The sequence below is a fragment of the Neovison vison genome, chromosome 1 (genome assembly GCF_020171115.1).
Source record: "Neovison vison isolate M4711 chromosome 1, ASM_NN_V1, whole genome shotgun sequence".
NCBI classification, from domain to species: domain Eukaryota; kingdom Metazoa; phylum Chordata; class Mammalia; order Carnivora; family Mustelidae; genus Neogale; species Neogale vison.
The window spans coordinates 147,767,311-147,782,901 of NC_058091.1; the positions used below are offsets into that span (position 1 = coordinate 147,767,311).

Here is a 15,591-nt window from a genome sequence, read left to right on the forward strand (position 1 = left end):
GAGCTTACACTAACCTACATTAGACCATAGCTAGATTTCTAGATCCTTCCAGAGCCTCAAAGAAGGAATTTGACCTATATAGTTTGTGTTCATTACTGTATTCGGTGTGAGTACATGACTTGCATATGACATTAATTGTACAGGATTACATATGGACTCTGACATTGACATTGTATAATTGTGGCTGTTAATAAGGCCATACACCCCAGATCTTTATAACTGCTCTGTCAAACGATCCTATGGTTTCTAGACGTGAGGTGTCAGAGGCTAATGGGTGCAGCACAGAATGGAGGTCCGCTGGCACTCAACCGGGAACTGAGGCCTCCACCCACTTCTCTGGGGGCAGAGCAGGTGTCTTATGTTATTAGTTCCAGAAATCAGTAATTTATGCCACCTACATTTGTCTATAACATCTATGTTCTCAGCGCACACTTGTTTCTGCAGCGTCTTCATAGCTGTTGATATTTTTGTTTTGTTATCACAGTCTGCTCCTCTCCAGCACAACCAGTTTGGCATTTCCTGTCTTAATTTTACTTGCTATTCTGATCATTGTTCATGGGAAGAAAGTTGATGTGGAAAGTAAGAGCAGGTGGAGTGAGAGACCCAGGTTAAAATCTTGACTCCGTCTTTTATTAGCTGTGTGGAATTTGGACAAACTAACTTTTCAGTCACAGCATGACCTTGTCTGCAAGATGAGGACGATCGTCACATTAGGACGATCGTCACATTGCAGGTTTGTTGTGAGATCAAATAGCAGGACACAGTAAAGTCCTGGCAGATATTTCAACTGTCAATAAAATGTCATCATCAGAGGGTTAATCCTCTGCCTTCGGCTCAGGTCATGATCTCAGGGTCCTGGGATCGACTCTCTGCTCGGCAGGGGGCCTGCTTCCTCCTCTCTGCCTGTGTCTCTGCCTACTTGTGATCCCTGTCTGTCAAATAAATAAATAAAATCTTTTAAAAAAAATGTCATCATCATTGACAGCAATGTCCAATTCCATCCCTGCCTTCTAAAATTTCATCTCAATGACTCGAAAGGCATTTACTGCATATTCATTTGCCAAGCAAAATGTGGACCGCTAAGGATTCCCAGACAAAGCTTCATCCTCATTTCTCAAGGAACTAACATCCAGTCAGAGAGACCAATCTAAACTCATAACTACAATGAAACAGGAGACGTGCTACCCCAGAAATTAAGAAGAAAATGGGTGAGTGGTGTGGAAGTGAAGCAATGAACTCTGGAGGGGAAGTCGGGGTGGGGGCTCTCCTTGACCAGATCACAGCAAAGCTTAGTCTTGAAGGAGAAACAAATTTGACCTTGTGAAGAAGGAAATACGGGGCCAGAGGTTCAGGCTGTGCAAGATCAAAAGTTGCAGAAGGTGCCTGACATACTGGAAGAAAGCAGTTTGCTGTGGTAAAACCAGGTTTGGATGGTGGGGAAAGGAAACTGGAGCAGCAGGGAAAGAGGCTGGAAAGGTGGGGGTGGGGGGAGCACCAGTCCCTTCACATATAAGGACAATATTTTTTTCTAGATTTGGTGGTTCATTTCCTATATATTTTAATACTTTTTTGCACGTATGGCATGCACATAATAAAAAATTAAAACATTTTGAGAGATACGTTGGTGCCAACTTGTAAATAACTTTATCAAGATAAGGAATTTATCCTGAGGGCAAGAAGGCTATATATATATATAAAATATATCAAATACATATAAATATATACTTATATATTTAATATATTATTTTTATAATTAATTATAATTATATAATATATAAATTATATAACATATAACATATAATATATAATATAATATAATATATAATAATATAAATATTTTATAATTATTAATTAAATATATATTTAATATAATATGTATTATATATTTTAAATTATTTGTCAGAGAGAGAGAACAAGCAAGGGGAGCTGCAGGCAGATGGAGAAGTAGGCTCCCCAATGAGCAAGAAGCCCAATGTGGGGCTCAATCCTGGGACCCTGGAATCAGGACCTGAGCCAAAAGCAGGTGCTTAAGCAACTGAGCCACCCAGAGACCCACAAAGTGAGTTTTTAAGGAGAATGTTCTCAGTTCTGTGTCTCGGGAAGATTGAACCAGGCACCACTAGGACAGAATGCCATGGGGGAGAAGCCACATTTGGAGACCGGGTAGTCTGGAAAGGTATGACAAGGACTGGTCTGGCCACTGAGTGTGAGGAGGGCTCAGAAAGGGGAACAGAGGTCTGGCTGAGGTGGAAAGGATGGACCTTGGTGATTCATCAAAAGTGATGAGCAAGTGTATTGAGGATAATGCATGTATCTGTGGGTCAGGAAATTCCAGTAAACTTCACTGAATACTGAAAAAAAAAAAGAAAAGAAAAGAAAAGAAAAGTATCCTGAAGGATATGAGCTCCAGGTTCTAGTCCCCAAAGTCTCTCGTGTAGCCCTGATTCTACCAGAACTTTCTTTGAGTCTGAGCTATCCCTGCATCTTTCCAATAAATTCAGCCTTTTGTCATTTTTAAGGTAGTTTGAATAAGGTTTTGTTCCCTGCAACAAAGAGTCTTGAAGAGTAAAATAGTAAAAAGATTCCATTCGTGAAATTTCCAGAGGGCTGAGCGTTTTTATCAAAGCTCTATATTCACAGGTGGAGAATGAGCTGTGGTTACTTTTAGGGAACTACTTCCAGGAGACCAGGAATATCAGTGGGGGGTTGAGGGGTGGACCTAGGGAATCTTCAAGATGAGAAGGTTTTCCTGTCAAGTCCCCAAGAGCCAAAGCATACTCATCCCTCCCCACACCCGAAGTGTGTCTTCTCTCTTATGAAGACCTAAACTTCTAGAATCCTAACCCATACAAGGATTAGCAACAGGCCAACTCTTCCCAGTCTTACACAGTGATTAAACACGAGTGTGTGTGAGGCTGTGAAGTCTTGAATTAACAGGTTGGACACGATGTTTCAATTAAAGTTAGCCTTCTCACCACCACTGAGGTCAGCCAACCATCTTTACCCAGATTCCTCTACCATTGTAACTGGGCCACTGGCCACTGGTATTTGCTTGGGTCCGCCCTTGGATTTGTTGCTGTAAAGCTCACTGAAGCCAATAGTGATGGGAGCTGACGAATCTGAGAATTCCTGATGGGAGAATGATCCTATTGAAGAGAAATGACTATGGTACTTCATAAATGTTAAGAAATTTAACAATTCTAAGTTTTTAGAAACAGGCTTGACCAATGGGAGTGTGGTGTGTGGTGTAGGAAGCCAGAGAGACTCCTCTGTCTCTCCCATTTCTTTCCCCCACCCACCCTGCACCCTGCTATAATCTATCTTACAAATTCTCTCTCACAGATATGGTTCTGGATTCAGGACCTGCCCCAAGAACTCCCAAAGCCCCTAAAGCACTCACCAGGTAAGAAAACCAGCGTGGCGCTGAGTGAGAGGATGAAAGAGAGGTAGAGAAAGGTGATTTTCGCTTCCTTGTGTGAGCTAGTTTCTTCCAAAATATAAGGAATGTGCAACAGCCATGCCAGGAACACAGGGACACCTGTCAGGAAAAAGGGCCACAGTGTGTCTGGTCAGCTTGGTCTGTGGCCTTAGGGCAAAGTCCCAAGACCTTATGTTGTCACGTTAGCTCCCCAACTCTGTTTCTCTCCTTTCATTTGCACTGGATTATCTTTTTCCTTAGTAGTCCCTGACCAGTTTCTAAGGGGCTCTGCCCAGAGAAGCCCCACACCAGCCCAGAGCCAGGGTGGTTAAGGGGCTCCTCTTCCTCCCATCCCTTTTCTAGGATGAAGGTGACTGTGAAGACAAAGTCCTGTTTCCAGGTATCAGGAAGGGACTGAGGGAAGGCCAGGAGTATAAAACTCAGGAAGGAGAGACGAAGGGAGCTGATCAGGAAAATTTGACCAAATGTGAAGTCTGAATTAGGGAAGGAGAAGGGAGAAAGGCCAACATCTCCCTCTAAGGTCCCTTTCTTTCCTGGGTCTGAATCCCCAGAACACTAAAGAAACAGGACAGAGTGGGAATGAATGGGAGCTGGTGGAAGCAGAGGGATGGAGGAAGAGGAAGCGGCCAAATGATCTAGAAGGTGATTCTAGAATAGTGATTCTAGCTGGGGTGGTGTTCCTAGAGTCCTGACCCAAACCTCCCTCCCCCCATGCTGAAATGAGCCACTGCTCCTGCTGGGGGCTATGGGGCAGAAAGAGAGGCTGACTATTCCTGGGAGGAGCAGGGCTGGTGTGGGGCCTCCCTCTTGAGGCCAGAACTGACCTGATTTTGATGAAGGACTCCCACCTGTGACCTCACCACTGCAGGTGAAGAAGAGAGCACGGATTGGAGCTGGGAGCTGCCTGGCCTCTCTCCTCGCCCAGGTGGAGAGGCAGCAAGTCCCTCATACTAGGGTGCAGCCACACAAAAGGGTACTGATTGGAAAAAAAAGTGAGGGGAAGGCAAATGCATTTTATTTTCTCAGTTCCTTTGGGATTTCTCCCCATTCTTAAAGACCTTTATGAGAATCCAACCTCCTTGCCTTTTCTCATACTCAGTGGGCATAATTCCCCCTACCTCCTCTTCCCCTAACCCAAGCCTCTCCAGCCCCATGCTGACCCTGTGACCCTCTCCAGTAGGGTCTTATGTCCCTCCGCCCCCACTCAGTGGAACCCCACAGGACCACCCACAGCCTTGCAGTGTTCCTGCGCGTCTTGGTGCCCTGTCTCACCACCTGACCTAGAAGTCTCTGGAGGACAGTAGCCCTGACGTAGCCTCCCTAGTAACACACTTAGCCCCCTGCTTCACATGCAGGAGGAGCTCAGCGAATAACTGATAACAGGAAGCGGGGAAGAAATGGCATACGCCAAATACATTCCTCGGTGATGGCAAGAGAAGTAAAGTTGTTTGTGAGGCTCAGCATTCCCTGACATGGTCACTTCCCAGAAATCACAGCCCCTTCCCCCCACTTCTCCTATGGTAATGATCCCAGCTTACCTTTTCTTATTTCTTCTTGTAATCTGTTTCAGCGTTCATCTTTTGACTGCACTCTGTTTTCTACACCTTTTTACGCAGAGTACATCCTAACCTCCTCTTCTAGAGTACAACCTTGCGGTCCTTTCCTGTGTCCCCACTGGTAGGAACATTCAGTGACATCATAAGCGTGTGAATGCTGCCTTCCAACAAAAGGTGAAATCCTACCCTGCTGCCTTTGTTTTTTGTTTTGTTTGTGTGTGTGTGTGTGTTTTAAAACATATCATTTCCCAGGGGTACCTAGCTCAGTCCATGCAGCATGTGACTCTTGATCTTGGGGTCATGAGTTCGAGCCTCACACTGGGTGTAGAGATGACTTAAAAAAATAAAGGGCACCTGGGCAGCTCAGTTAAGTGTCTGACTCCTGATTTTGGCTCAGGTCATGATCTCAGGGTTGTGAGGGCTGCCACTCAGCATGGAGTCTGCCTGAGTGTCTCTCTCCCTCTGCCCCTCCCTTTTGGGCGCTTTCTCTTTCTCAAATAAATAAATCTTAAAGAAAAGAATTAAAAACGTATCATTTCCCATACGTCTCTGCCCGGCAAGGTCTGTTTTCCTTGGCACACATGTGCCTCAAGAGTCATGGCTCATGCCCTTGGTTCTCACTTCTCATCCTGAGTAGGCAGGAGGATTGTATTTTCCTGTTCAAGAGTGAAGAAAGGGCACTCGAGAGAGAATACAGGATAATCAGGGAATGATCTGGAAGATGTTAAGTGGAAAACAGTTTGATATGAAGGGTGCCATGGGTCATACTACACCTTTCACCTCCTTCATCAGGATGATGTCAGGACATGTGATGCCTCTGACCCCATCCTTACTGACTAGCACACTGCTTGGCCCATGGTGGTCACTGCATGTTTGTTGAGGAAGGAAAGATGGACCAAAGCTGAGCCTCCCCCAACCATTTCCCACATAAATAAAAAAGCTTAGAAAAAAAGAGGGGGGGGGGAAGAAAAGAAAAGCTTAGGATTTCTCAGGGTCTAGGTATCTATAAAAAACTCAGTACACTTTTCCTCTGGTGCCCAAATCTCCTTTATCTGTGTTGTTGAGGGTCGTAGGACATTGCTCAGTGCCCTTTAGTTCGGTGGAAATCTTTTATTGGAGTTGGAAGACAATCTACCTTTAAGAGCAAATATTATATAAAAACTTCAAGAAGACTGCAGTGGCATTTTCCTCCTTGGAACATAATATACACAGCACCTTTCACACCACTCTCCACATTTTTCCATCTTACACCACAGTTTTTGTTTGACAGATCCTAAGCACCTATCCACGAACAATTTTTTTTTCTTTTTTTTAAGAGAAGAAAGAAAAGAAACTGGGATAGAAATGCCAGCGAATTCTACAAAATCTCTCCCACATCGCCCACCCTCTGGGTAAACACACACACACACACACACACACACACACACGCACGCGCGCCCCTGTGGAGAGCTCCTTCCCCATCCTCCCATCTCAAAACTCTGCGAAGTATGAGGTATTTTTTTTTTTTTAAACCCCCGTTTAACGTAGCAGAGAGACACCGGGAACTCGAGAGCCCCAATCTCGGGCCCGTGCCCGTCCCAGGGAGGGATGCCCGCGGGCGGGGAGCTGCGGGCTCCTCTCCCACCGGCGGTGGCTCGGACCCCTTCGCGGCTTCAAACAGCCTCTGACATCCTTCGGCTTCCAACCGGTTGGCTGGGGGAGAGCGGGAGCTAGGCGGGGAAGTGTCCGCCCGTCGGGGTCGCCCGAGCGTCCGCCCCTCTGTGTCCCGGTCTTCTGCGAAGTGGCCGCCGGCGTCTCCGCGCGCAGAACGGCCCCGGTGCCCCCGGGCCGTCAGGACCGGCCCTGCCCGGGCGAGCGAGAGGCGGCCGCGGCGCTCCAGGGGAGCCCCCAGCAGAGACGCCGGCCGTGTCTGCGTAGGCCGTGTAGCCGGTGACCGGAAGTGAGGAGCAGGTGCTCCAGTGGCGCAATCGGTTAGCGCGCGGTACTTATACAGCAGTATGTGTGCGAGGGATGCCGAGGTTGTGAGTTCGAGCCTCACCTGGAGCATCGTTTTCCAACCAGAGGCTATATCCCTCGAGGGAGACCCTTTACTCTGCTTCCCCAGACCCTTTCCTCTGCCGCCCCAGGTCCTTCCGGACCATGTCGCACCATCTTTGATGTGTCTGAATTTGTTCTAAATCCTGTGTCCTCGCCGTTCTCCGTGGCGCTTGTGAAATTGTACAGTGTCCAGCGTTTACAGACTGAATCTGCTGCGCTGCAGGGAGTTAAGCTTCTCTCTTTATCCCCACCGGGTCCTGCAAGAGTTCCCCCATGCACAGCTCCTGACACCCCGCCTTCCCACTTTGCTCTAATGGTGATGGTTGCTCGGGGAGCCCCTGCCACATACTTAGAAAGTGCTTGCAGTGGTAAGCACTGAACTCCATGAGAGGGAGCTCAAAAGTGAGAAATTGTACAAGGTCCCAGCCTGATTAAAGTTCCAGCTTGGGAGAACAATGAAATTTCTGATTTCAGATGGTGGCATCACCTCTAGTATTGTCCCCCACCACCCTTAAGTCTACCCTGATGAACCAACAACGAGGGATGATACAGCAGCATTTGCCAACTGAGAAACAGAACCTGGTGTCCTCAGATGATGCAATTGTCTGGGGCTGGAATAGGATGAGTGATAAAGAGCCCCAGCAACCAGAAGTCTGTAGAAAGTCACAGGAGTGAGCATAACCACAATTGTGCTTGAGGTATGTAGGAAATAGTGATTTTTGACTTTTGACTGCCTTAACCCATTTTGCAACCTCCTCTCTCACTTGTCTGTCAACCACTAGTCTGTTCACTGTATGGATGGGCTGGGTTCCACCCCCCACCCCACATGCCAAAAAACTCACTTTTCATGAACCCTGAGGCAGGAAAACCAGCAGCAGGACACAGGACCACTGAAGACTCCAGTGCAGGACACCGACTCTTGTGTTAAAGACTACAGAGCTCATTTAGTTCTTACTATCTTTGGAAAGAATCTCTTGAATATTGAATTCACAATTCTTGGGCACAACTAATTTATCCTGTATGACCATATTTCCAATATCATAATTGATTAACAAGGATAAACTTCACTAAAGAAAACCAGTTTTTAAAAATTATTTTTATTTTTTAAAAATACTTTATTTATTTGAGAGAGAGAGAGAGAGAGCAAGAGCAGGGGTTAGAGGGAGAAGCAGTCTCCCCGCTAAGCAGGGAGCCAGATGTGGGGATTGATCCCAGGGCTCTGGGATCATGACCTGAGCAAAAGGCAGACGCCCAACCAACTGAGCCACCAGGTGCCCCCAAGAAAACCAACTTCTAATATTTCATTATGTTTATTAGCAGAGTCTCTGATGTTAATCAAGGATAAAGAAAATAAAAGTCTTTTTACAGGTCACTTCTGCACTATGCATTTCTCTTTATGATGCCAACTCACCATCCTCCAGATTGTGATATACCCACACAATGGCCTGACCCTAGAATCATCTTAAATCTTTTTTTTTTCAATTTTTTAAAAAAGATTTTATTTATTTATTTATTTGACAGGCAAAGATCACAAGTAGGCAGAGAGGCAGGCAGAGAGAGAGGAAGAAGCAGGCTCCCTGCTGAGCAGAGAGCCCGATGTGGGGCTCGATCCCAGGACCCTGGGATCATGACCTGAGCCGAAGGCAGAGGCTTTAACCCACTGAGCCACCCAGGTGCCCCCTCATCTTAAATCTTAATACACACATTTATATTAGGATGTGCAGTTGATTAAATTATTGGTCCCTCTCTGTATCCATACCCAGATTGTGTGTGAAGTGTATGTCTCCATCCATAGTTGATTATTGTTCTGAAATAGTTCTCATTCTCTTCTGCAATTTGACCTTGGAACTGCCTCACCTATCATTGGACTCTGTTTCTTTTCCCCTTGAAGCTGGACTGGATTGCCAACTCTTTAGAGCAATGGAATGCAGTGAAAGCAACATTCTTAATGCCTGTGAGTCCAGGCATTAAGAAAATATGTCAGCTTTCATTTTGCCTTTAGGGAGAAGCTAGATTCCATGTAAGAAGTCTAAGACTGTGATGTTCTGAAGAGGTTCCGGCTAATCACAGGGAAAGCCTATACAGAGATTCCTGACGAGCTCCGAGCTGTTCCAGACATTCCAGCTGAAATATCAAACCTGAAGGCCACCCCATGGAGCAGAGAGAAGCCATCTCTGTCAATCCCTGCCCAAGCTATAAAATCATAATAAATAATCACTGTTTTAAGTCACTGTATTTGGATGCAGTGTTTAACCTACTACATTTGAGGTGGGTCTCCCCGCCACCCACCCACCCCGATTTTATAGATAACTGAAAAACATGGTCCCTTGACTTTGGGTTTGGCCACTCAACATGGGGCAGAACGAATAGCGTCCTTATTCCCAGCCTGGACCTTAAGAGGTCCTGCCTATTTCCACTTGCTATCTTGTACCTTTGTCCTTGACATAAGAACAAGACCCAGCTTGCTCAGTGGTGTGAACAGGAGGACAAGAGACATAAAGAGAAAAGCTTTCTGGCTGTTCCTGTTGCCTGCAGATAGAAGTAGAGTCTCCCAGTGGAACCGGCCTAGGTCAGATGACTTCCCCAACTCAGCTTTGAGGATAGTTTAATAGGCAGCAATGACTAGCTCCTTCATTCTGTCTTTGTTGAAGTATCAGAGACATCTTAAGAGGAGTTCTTAATTCAATTCTTGATGCATAGTCACAAAATCATTAGAAAAAGACAGAATATGTAAGCATCATCACTATGTCCATATTTTCCCGTTTTTAAATTTTTATCATATACTCTTACCTGACCTAGAGGAAAAAGGGAAGTAAGACTAATTCCATATGCTTTGCATGGTTATGGACCACATAGAGCTGGTCCAGAAAGCCTATGGCAATATAACCCAAGAGCCTATGGCAATATTAGGCCTGATGCCCCCCATCCGCCCAGAACAGTTTTTGCATGTTCCTTCAACTCCCATTAGTGTCCAACTCCATGACAGTGTCTTCACTCTCAGCAAGTGAACTTCCCTTCTATTTCAGAGAAACTAGCTCTTCTGATTCACATCACCTCCCCCAATCCCATCTCAATATACATCTATAATTCATCTGCATCACTTTCCAGATTCCACAATTTGCCACCTCATCTTTCTAGGGAAAAAAATCTCTCTGTCTCTCTTTTAGAGACTAAAGTCTTCATCCACACCTCCAAATTCCAACTCCCTACCGACAACTTAACCTAAAGACATGTATATATACATCAGCCTGCCATCTTTAAAAAGACACACAAAATATGGGGTAGCAGGGAAGGCTTCTCTGAAGAGTTGACAGTAGAGTCACCGTGTTTGAAGAGAAAAAACTAAGATCCATACTGCCGGGTTCAATATAATACCCCTTCTCTCTTCTCTTTAAAGTTTATTTCCAGAAAGAGAAATCTGAATGAACACCTCTCCATTCCTTCTGGTCCTTAACCCACTGCAAACTGGCATCCACCCACCATTTTCCTAAAACTGTTCATTAAGGACATTCAGTTGACCTCCTTGCAGAAATCCCACCAACCCTAGATTTTTCTCTAACTTGAACTTAACAAGTTTTGGGCTTTGACTAATCTCTTGTTGGTGAACTTCTCTATTGCCTTCTCTAACTCTCCTATCCCATTGTTTTCCCCTTCTCTCTATGACATTTCCCTCCAAGATTCTGTCCTTGGTCTACTTCTTAATGTTAAGCTAATGTGGGTCTATATTAATGACTTTCAAAGATCTGTCATCTGCTCAAAATTTGTGTAAATTTTTCTGTGTAGGACGCCTGGGTGGCTCAGTTGTTAAGCATCTGCCTTCGGCTCAGGTCACAGTCCCGGGGTCCTAGGATTGAGTCCCACATCAGGCTCCCTGCTCTGCGGGAAGCCCACTTCTCCCTCCTCCACTCCCCCTCCTTGTGTCTCCTCTCTTGCTGTATCTCTGTCTGTCAAATAAATAAATAGAATCTTAAAAAAATTTTTTTTCTGTATATGTTATCATTGAATAAAATTTAAGAACCATAAATCTATATTGTACAATCATATGGCCTAAGATGACATCCTGTATCATATTAAGAAGGACCACCTTCCTGTGCTCCAGATTCTTGACTCTGGCTCACTTCTGGATTTCTCCACTTGCACACTCCACATTGTACTAGTCAGGGCTCCACACAGATACAGAACCAATATATATATGGCACTATATCAATATATCAATACCTGTATCAGAGATAGATATAGATATCACATGAGGAGTCTGGAGACCTAGGAAAGATTTTGCAGTTCAAGTTTGAAAGAAGTCTGGAGGCAGAGGTCCCCCTTCCTCAGAAGACCTATCTTTTTCACTTAATACCTTCAACTGATTGGACAAGGCCCCCACACATTATGGTGGGTAATCTGCTTTACTCAAACTCTATTGATTTTGAGATGCCTAAATGATAACCATTACCGCTATTTCTGCTTCTGTACCTTCGCTTGTTAACCCATGAGGAGGTGGAAAATTACCAGCAGACTTTCTATAGGCACTCTGTAACCTCACAACCCCCGCCCAGAATTGAACCTGGCAGAGTGGAGGCTCCCGGACCCCCACCTGGCTCTGGGCCGAGAAATAACAGTCATCTGGTACCTCTAGGATCTTGATGGATTTGTTTCAGATCTAGGTCTTTCATCAATTTTGAATCTATTTTTGTGTATAGTGTAAGGAAATGGTCCACTTTCATTCTTAGGCATATTCTATAACCATGTTTACTCATGTTAATTTCTCTGATTCAGGAGCATACTGTTGTCATGTTACAAAGACATCAAGATGGAAAAAGTCAGGCAATGAGGGGCCATTTTTTGCAGAAGCAGAATGGACTTCATGCATATGTGCCACAACTTTTATAGAACATTACTACTGACTTTGCATGAAAGCCAGCTGGGGTGTTTCCTCCAATACTTAGCTTTAGTCATTTTGGTGTAAGCCTCCATTTTGATGACAACCATTTCAGAAGGTAAGAGAATTTTACATAATTTCTAGAACACTTACATATCTATGCAAATACAACATAAAGAAAGCTCAGTACTACTTATTTGACAATGCCCATGTAATTTAACATATTAAATAGACCTGATGAGTTTAACACATGCTTTGAAGTATTCCCAGAACCCTCTGGGAAGAATCACAAAGTTCTTCCAGGTCAAAAGACTCTATTTAGAATTTGATTTTGGGAAGTTTGAGAAAAATACCAAAAAAGTTTTAAAGCACTTGGTCAAATATGATCAAAGGTCACTGTGAAGCAACACCAAAGTGATAATAAAAGATTTTAAAGGCAAATATGGGAGGTCACATGGTTGTTCACAAAAATCAGCTTTTTTAATATTGAGAAGGTTCTATTTTCCTAAACAATCAAAGACCTGAAAAATACGGGGCAAGTATTTTGGCAAAACATAGAATCCTTCTTTTCAAGGCAAATAACTTTAAAAAATATTTTAACAATCCCAAAATATTTTTTAATTTCTTACCAAGTGCAGAACAACAGTTCAATAAACTTTGTCTTTCTTACAGATGAAAGAAATTAAAGATCTAGTAGTACATAAGAGCACTGTTGCTATTAAAGTTTTTTTCTTAAAAACAAAAAAACAAACAAATCAACCAACAAACCCTTATAACAAATTCATTCAATCTTATCCCTCTTGATCATGCTTAAAATTCCTTTCCCAAGATTCCTTTTTCACAAAAATTCTACAACATTCTATGCCCATTTTAGTTTGTCTCTTGTTCTCTTTCCCATTCAAAAACAACCAGCTTAACCTGAGGACAAAATTCCATTCATTACCCTAACCAAAAATATACCACCATTTCTTCTACTTATTCTTACCAAAAACTAAAACAAACAAACAAAACCACACAAGAAACCAAAAACCAACATCTTAACTTCCCTTGCATATACAACTGTTGAACTATTTCTAGTAGTTTTAATTATATATATTAATTAGAATTCTTAACTTTTAGAAATCTTAGTTTCTAGTGAAAACCAAATAGTAAGCAATTGTGAACTGTTATACCACATTCTTTAGATTGAGAAATTTATGAATATATTTTATAATTTCTAGAAACATATGCCTTTTTAAAAAATTCTCCAAGGTAACACCAACATATCCAAATATATTTTAGTTTCTCTGTAATAAGAAGCCAAAAGTAAACAAACCTAAGTACAGTAAATAATGTCTTAGCATTTTATCTTATCTGGAAGTGTACATGTTGAACAACTACACATCATCTAATTTAATGTAGTGTAACTCTAATATTTTAAGTTACCAAAAAGATGTGGGGAAACTAATTTCATAGACATAAATATTGCTGAAAAATTTATATATACTTTTACCTTACATCTATTTAATTCACTTGCTCTTAATAATTATGTTTAGATGACTTATGAACATTACATGGACACTAAACAGCTCAACATCATTTTTAAGTTATCTTCCTTGCTAACAAATTCTGTAATTTGAGATAACATAAGCTTATTTGATTTTTAGTAAACCCAGATAGAGGTATTATATTCAATGCCAACAACTCTAAAAACATACCTGTTTTAATGAAATCAACAAACTTCAGATAGCTTTTATTAGTTAAAGATTAATTTTAGATCATGTGAACCTAAAAACATTTGGGTTACGTTTCTATTATATTTCTGATAATTTAATTTATGTAAGTGCTTAATTTCCTTAATCCTCTTTTACAAATTAATCTTGACAGTGCCATCTGGAGGTAGAAAATACCTTATACGTACCACACAGATATATGAACATACAGAGAGACGCAGAGACCTTATTGTTTTCAAGCTTAAGCTATGAGAAGGGTATTAACAATGCGGAATTCACTAGTTCGTAGGAGAGTAGCCAGATCCAAAGTTTTGTGGCAGGTGGGATAAACTGAGGTTAGCTGCTCAGATGGCAGAAACTTTTTCAACTGGTATTTGTGGAGAAGACACTGATAATTTGTATTTGTCCTTGACAAGTAGCCTCGAGGAAACTGTGGGCTAGATGGGGGAGGAGGAGCTTCTAAAAGGTCTTCCTCCACCCTTCCATCTCCCTACCCCCCACCCCCACTTTTCTCTCCAGGCTTATGGAGTTGGGGATGATGTAGATAAGAGTTCTTGAAGAGGTTACAAGCCTTTTGAGATAAATCGGGGAGCTTTTGGGACTGGTGGAAGTGAATGGGTAGAATGTGACCTGCCTCTAGAGCCTCATTTCTCATTTTACAAGTTGTAAGGTAAAGAGAGTAGCTCCCACTTTCTCAAAGAATTGGGTTGTAACTTAAATGACATCATAGATCCATCTCTTCAACTTCATTATCCTCTGTTTGCTACTTTCTTTCTGGGTACCTAGTTCTAATTTAATGTAGGGAGTAAGACTTTGAAAAATTCCTACCAGTCTCTGATTATCAGTTTCCAACCTGGCTAACTTTTGACCACAGATCTACTTAAAACAAAATTATTTTTTTAAAAAGATTTTACTTATTTATTTGATAGACAAAGATCACAAGTAGGCAGAGAGGCAGGCAGAGAGAGGGGGAGGGAAGCAGACTGAGCAGAGAGCCTGATGTGGGGCTTGATCCCTGAAGGCAGAGGTTTTAACCAACTGAGCCACCCAGGTGCCCCAACAAAATTATTTTAAATGTCTTATCATTTTTCAGCTAGAACAAATAACAAATGTTTCTGGCAGTATGGAAATACGCCCTTTGAGGGTAAGACAGGACCCCAAAGAGAATGCACAGGATATTAACTTGCTGAGATCCAGAGCAACTCCCAAATACTGCTCAAAGAAAAGAACCTGCGTGTCTCCAGCAGAAAGTCAAGCCAAGTTCTTAGGACATAAAATAAGATCTAGGAAGCAGTAGCCATCTCTGGGAGACAAAGAATCAATAACCAATGTGTCTGGATTTGGAAAGGAAAGGACAATGTGAAATTTTTTCCCTCTCTTAATGGAGTACTACAGACAGATTCAGAAAAGTGGTTTCTGGTAAGAAACTTAACCCTTTACTGGCTTTTGCGAGTTTTTCCAGGATCCCCTCTGCAGGCTCTGATATCTACTAGAGATTCCCCTTGATTTTTTAAGGCAATAATGTTTACCAGAAAATCTCTCAGTTTTGTCAATTCTGGGAAAAGCCCGGATTGGGACCCTCCTTTGAAAGCACATATAGGGGGGGCGCCTGGGTGGCTCAGTGGGTTAAGCCGCTGCCTTCGGCTCAGGTCATGATCTCAGAGTCCTGGGATCGAGTCCCGGGATCGAGTTCCGCATCAGGCTCTCCGCTCAGCGGGGAGCTTCCTCCTCTCTCTCTGCCTACTTGTAATCTCTCTCTCTGTCGAGTAAATAAATAAAATCTTAAAAAAAAAAAAGTAGATATAAGGGTGTCTGTAGGTGATTAATTTGGCAGACTTTTGTTCATGGTCCTGTGAAGGCAATTGAGGCAGAGGATTGGCAGAATGAGTACTCAGGTAAAGGAGGGTGGAAGGGGGCAGTGAGAGTTATGCCAGTCTTTTGTATTAGGTACTTCTTGTGTCTTTAATTTTGAAT

General features: G+C 42.9%; 1 non-coding gene across 1 annotated transcript; it reads left to right on the top strand.

The window, feature by feature from the left end:
* The first annotated feature begins 6,947 nt into the window (after window positions 1-6,947).
* On the top strand, window positions 6,948-7,041 carry TRNAI-UAU. The gene is made up of 2 exons: window positions 6,948-6,985; window positions 7,006-7,041. It is a non-coding gene; the product is annotated as a tRNA-Ile (tRNA).
* The last annotated feature ends 8,550 nt before the right edge of the window (window positions 7,042-15,591 follow it).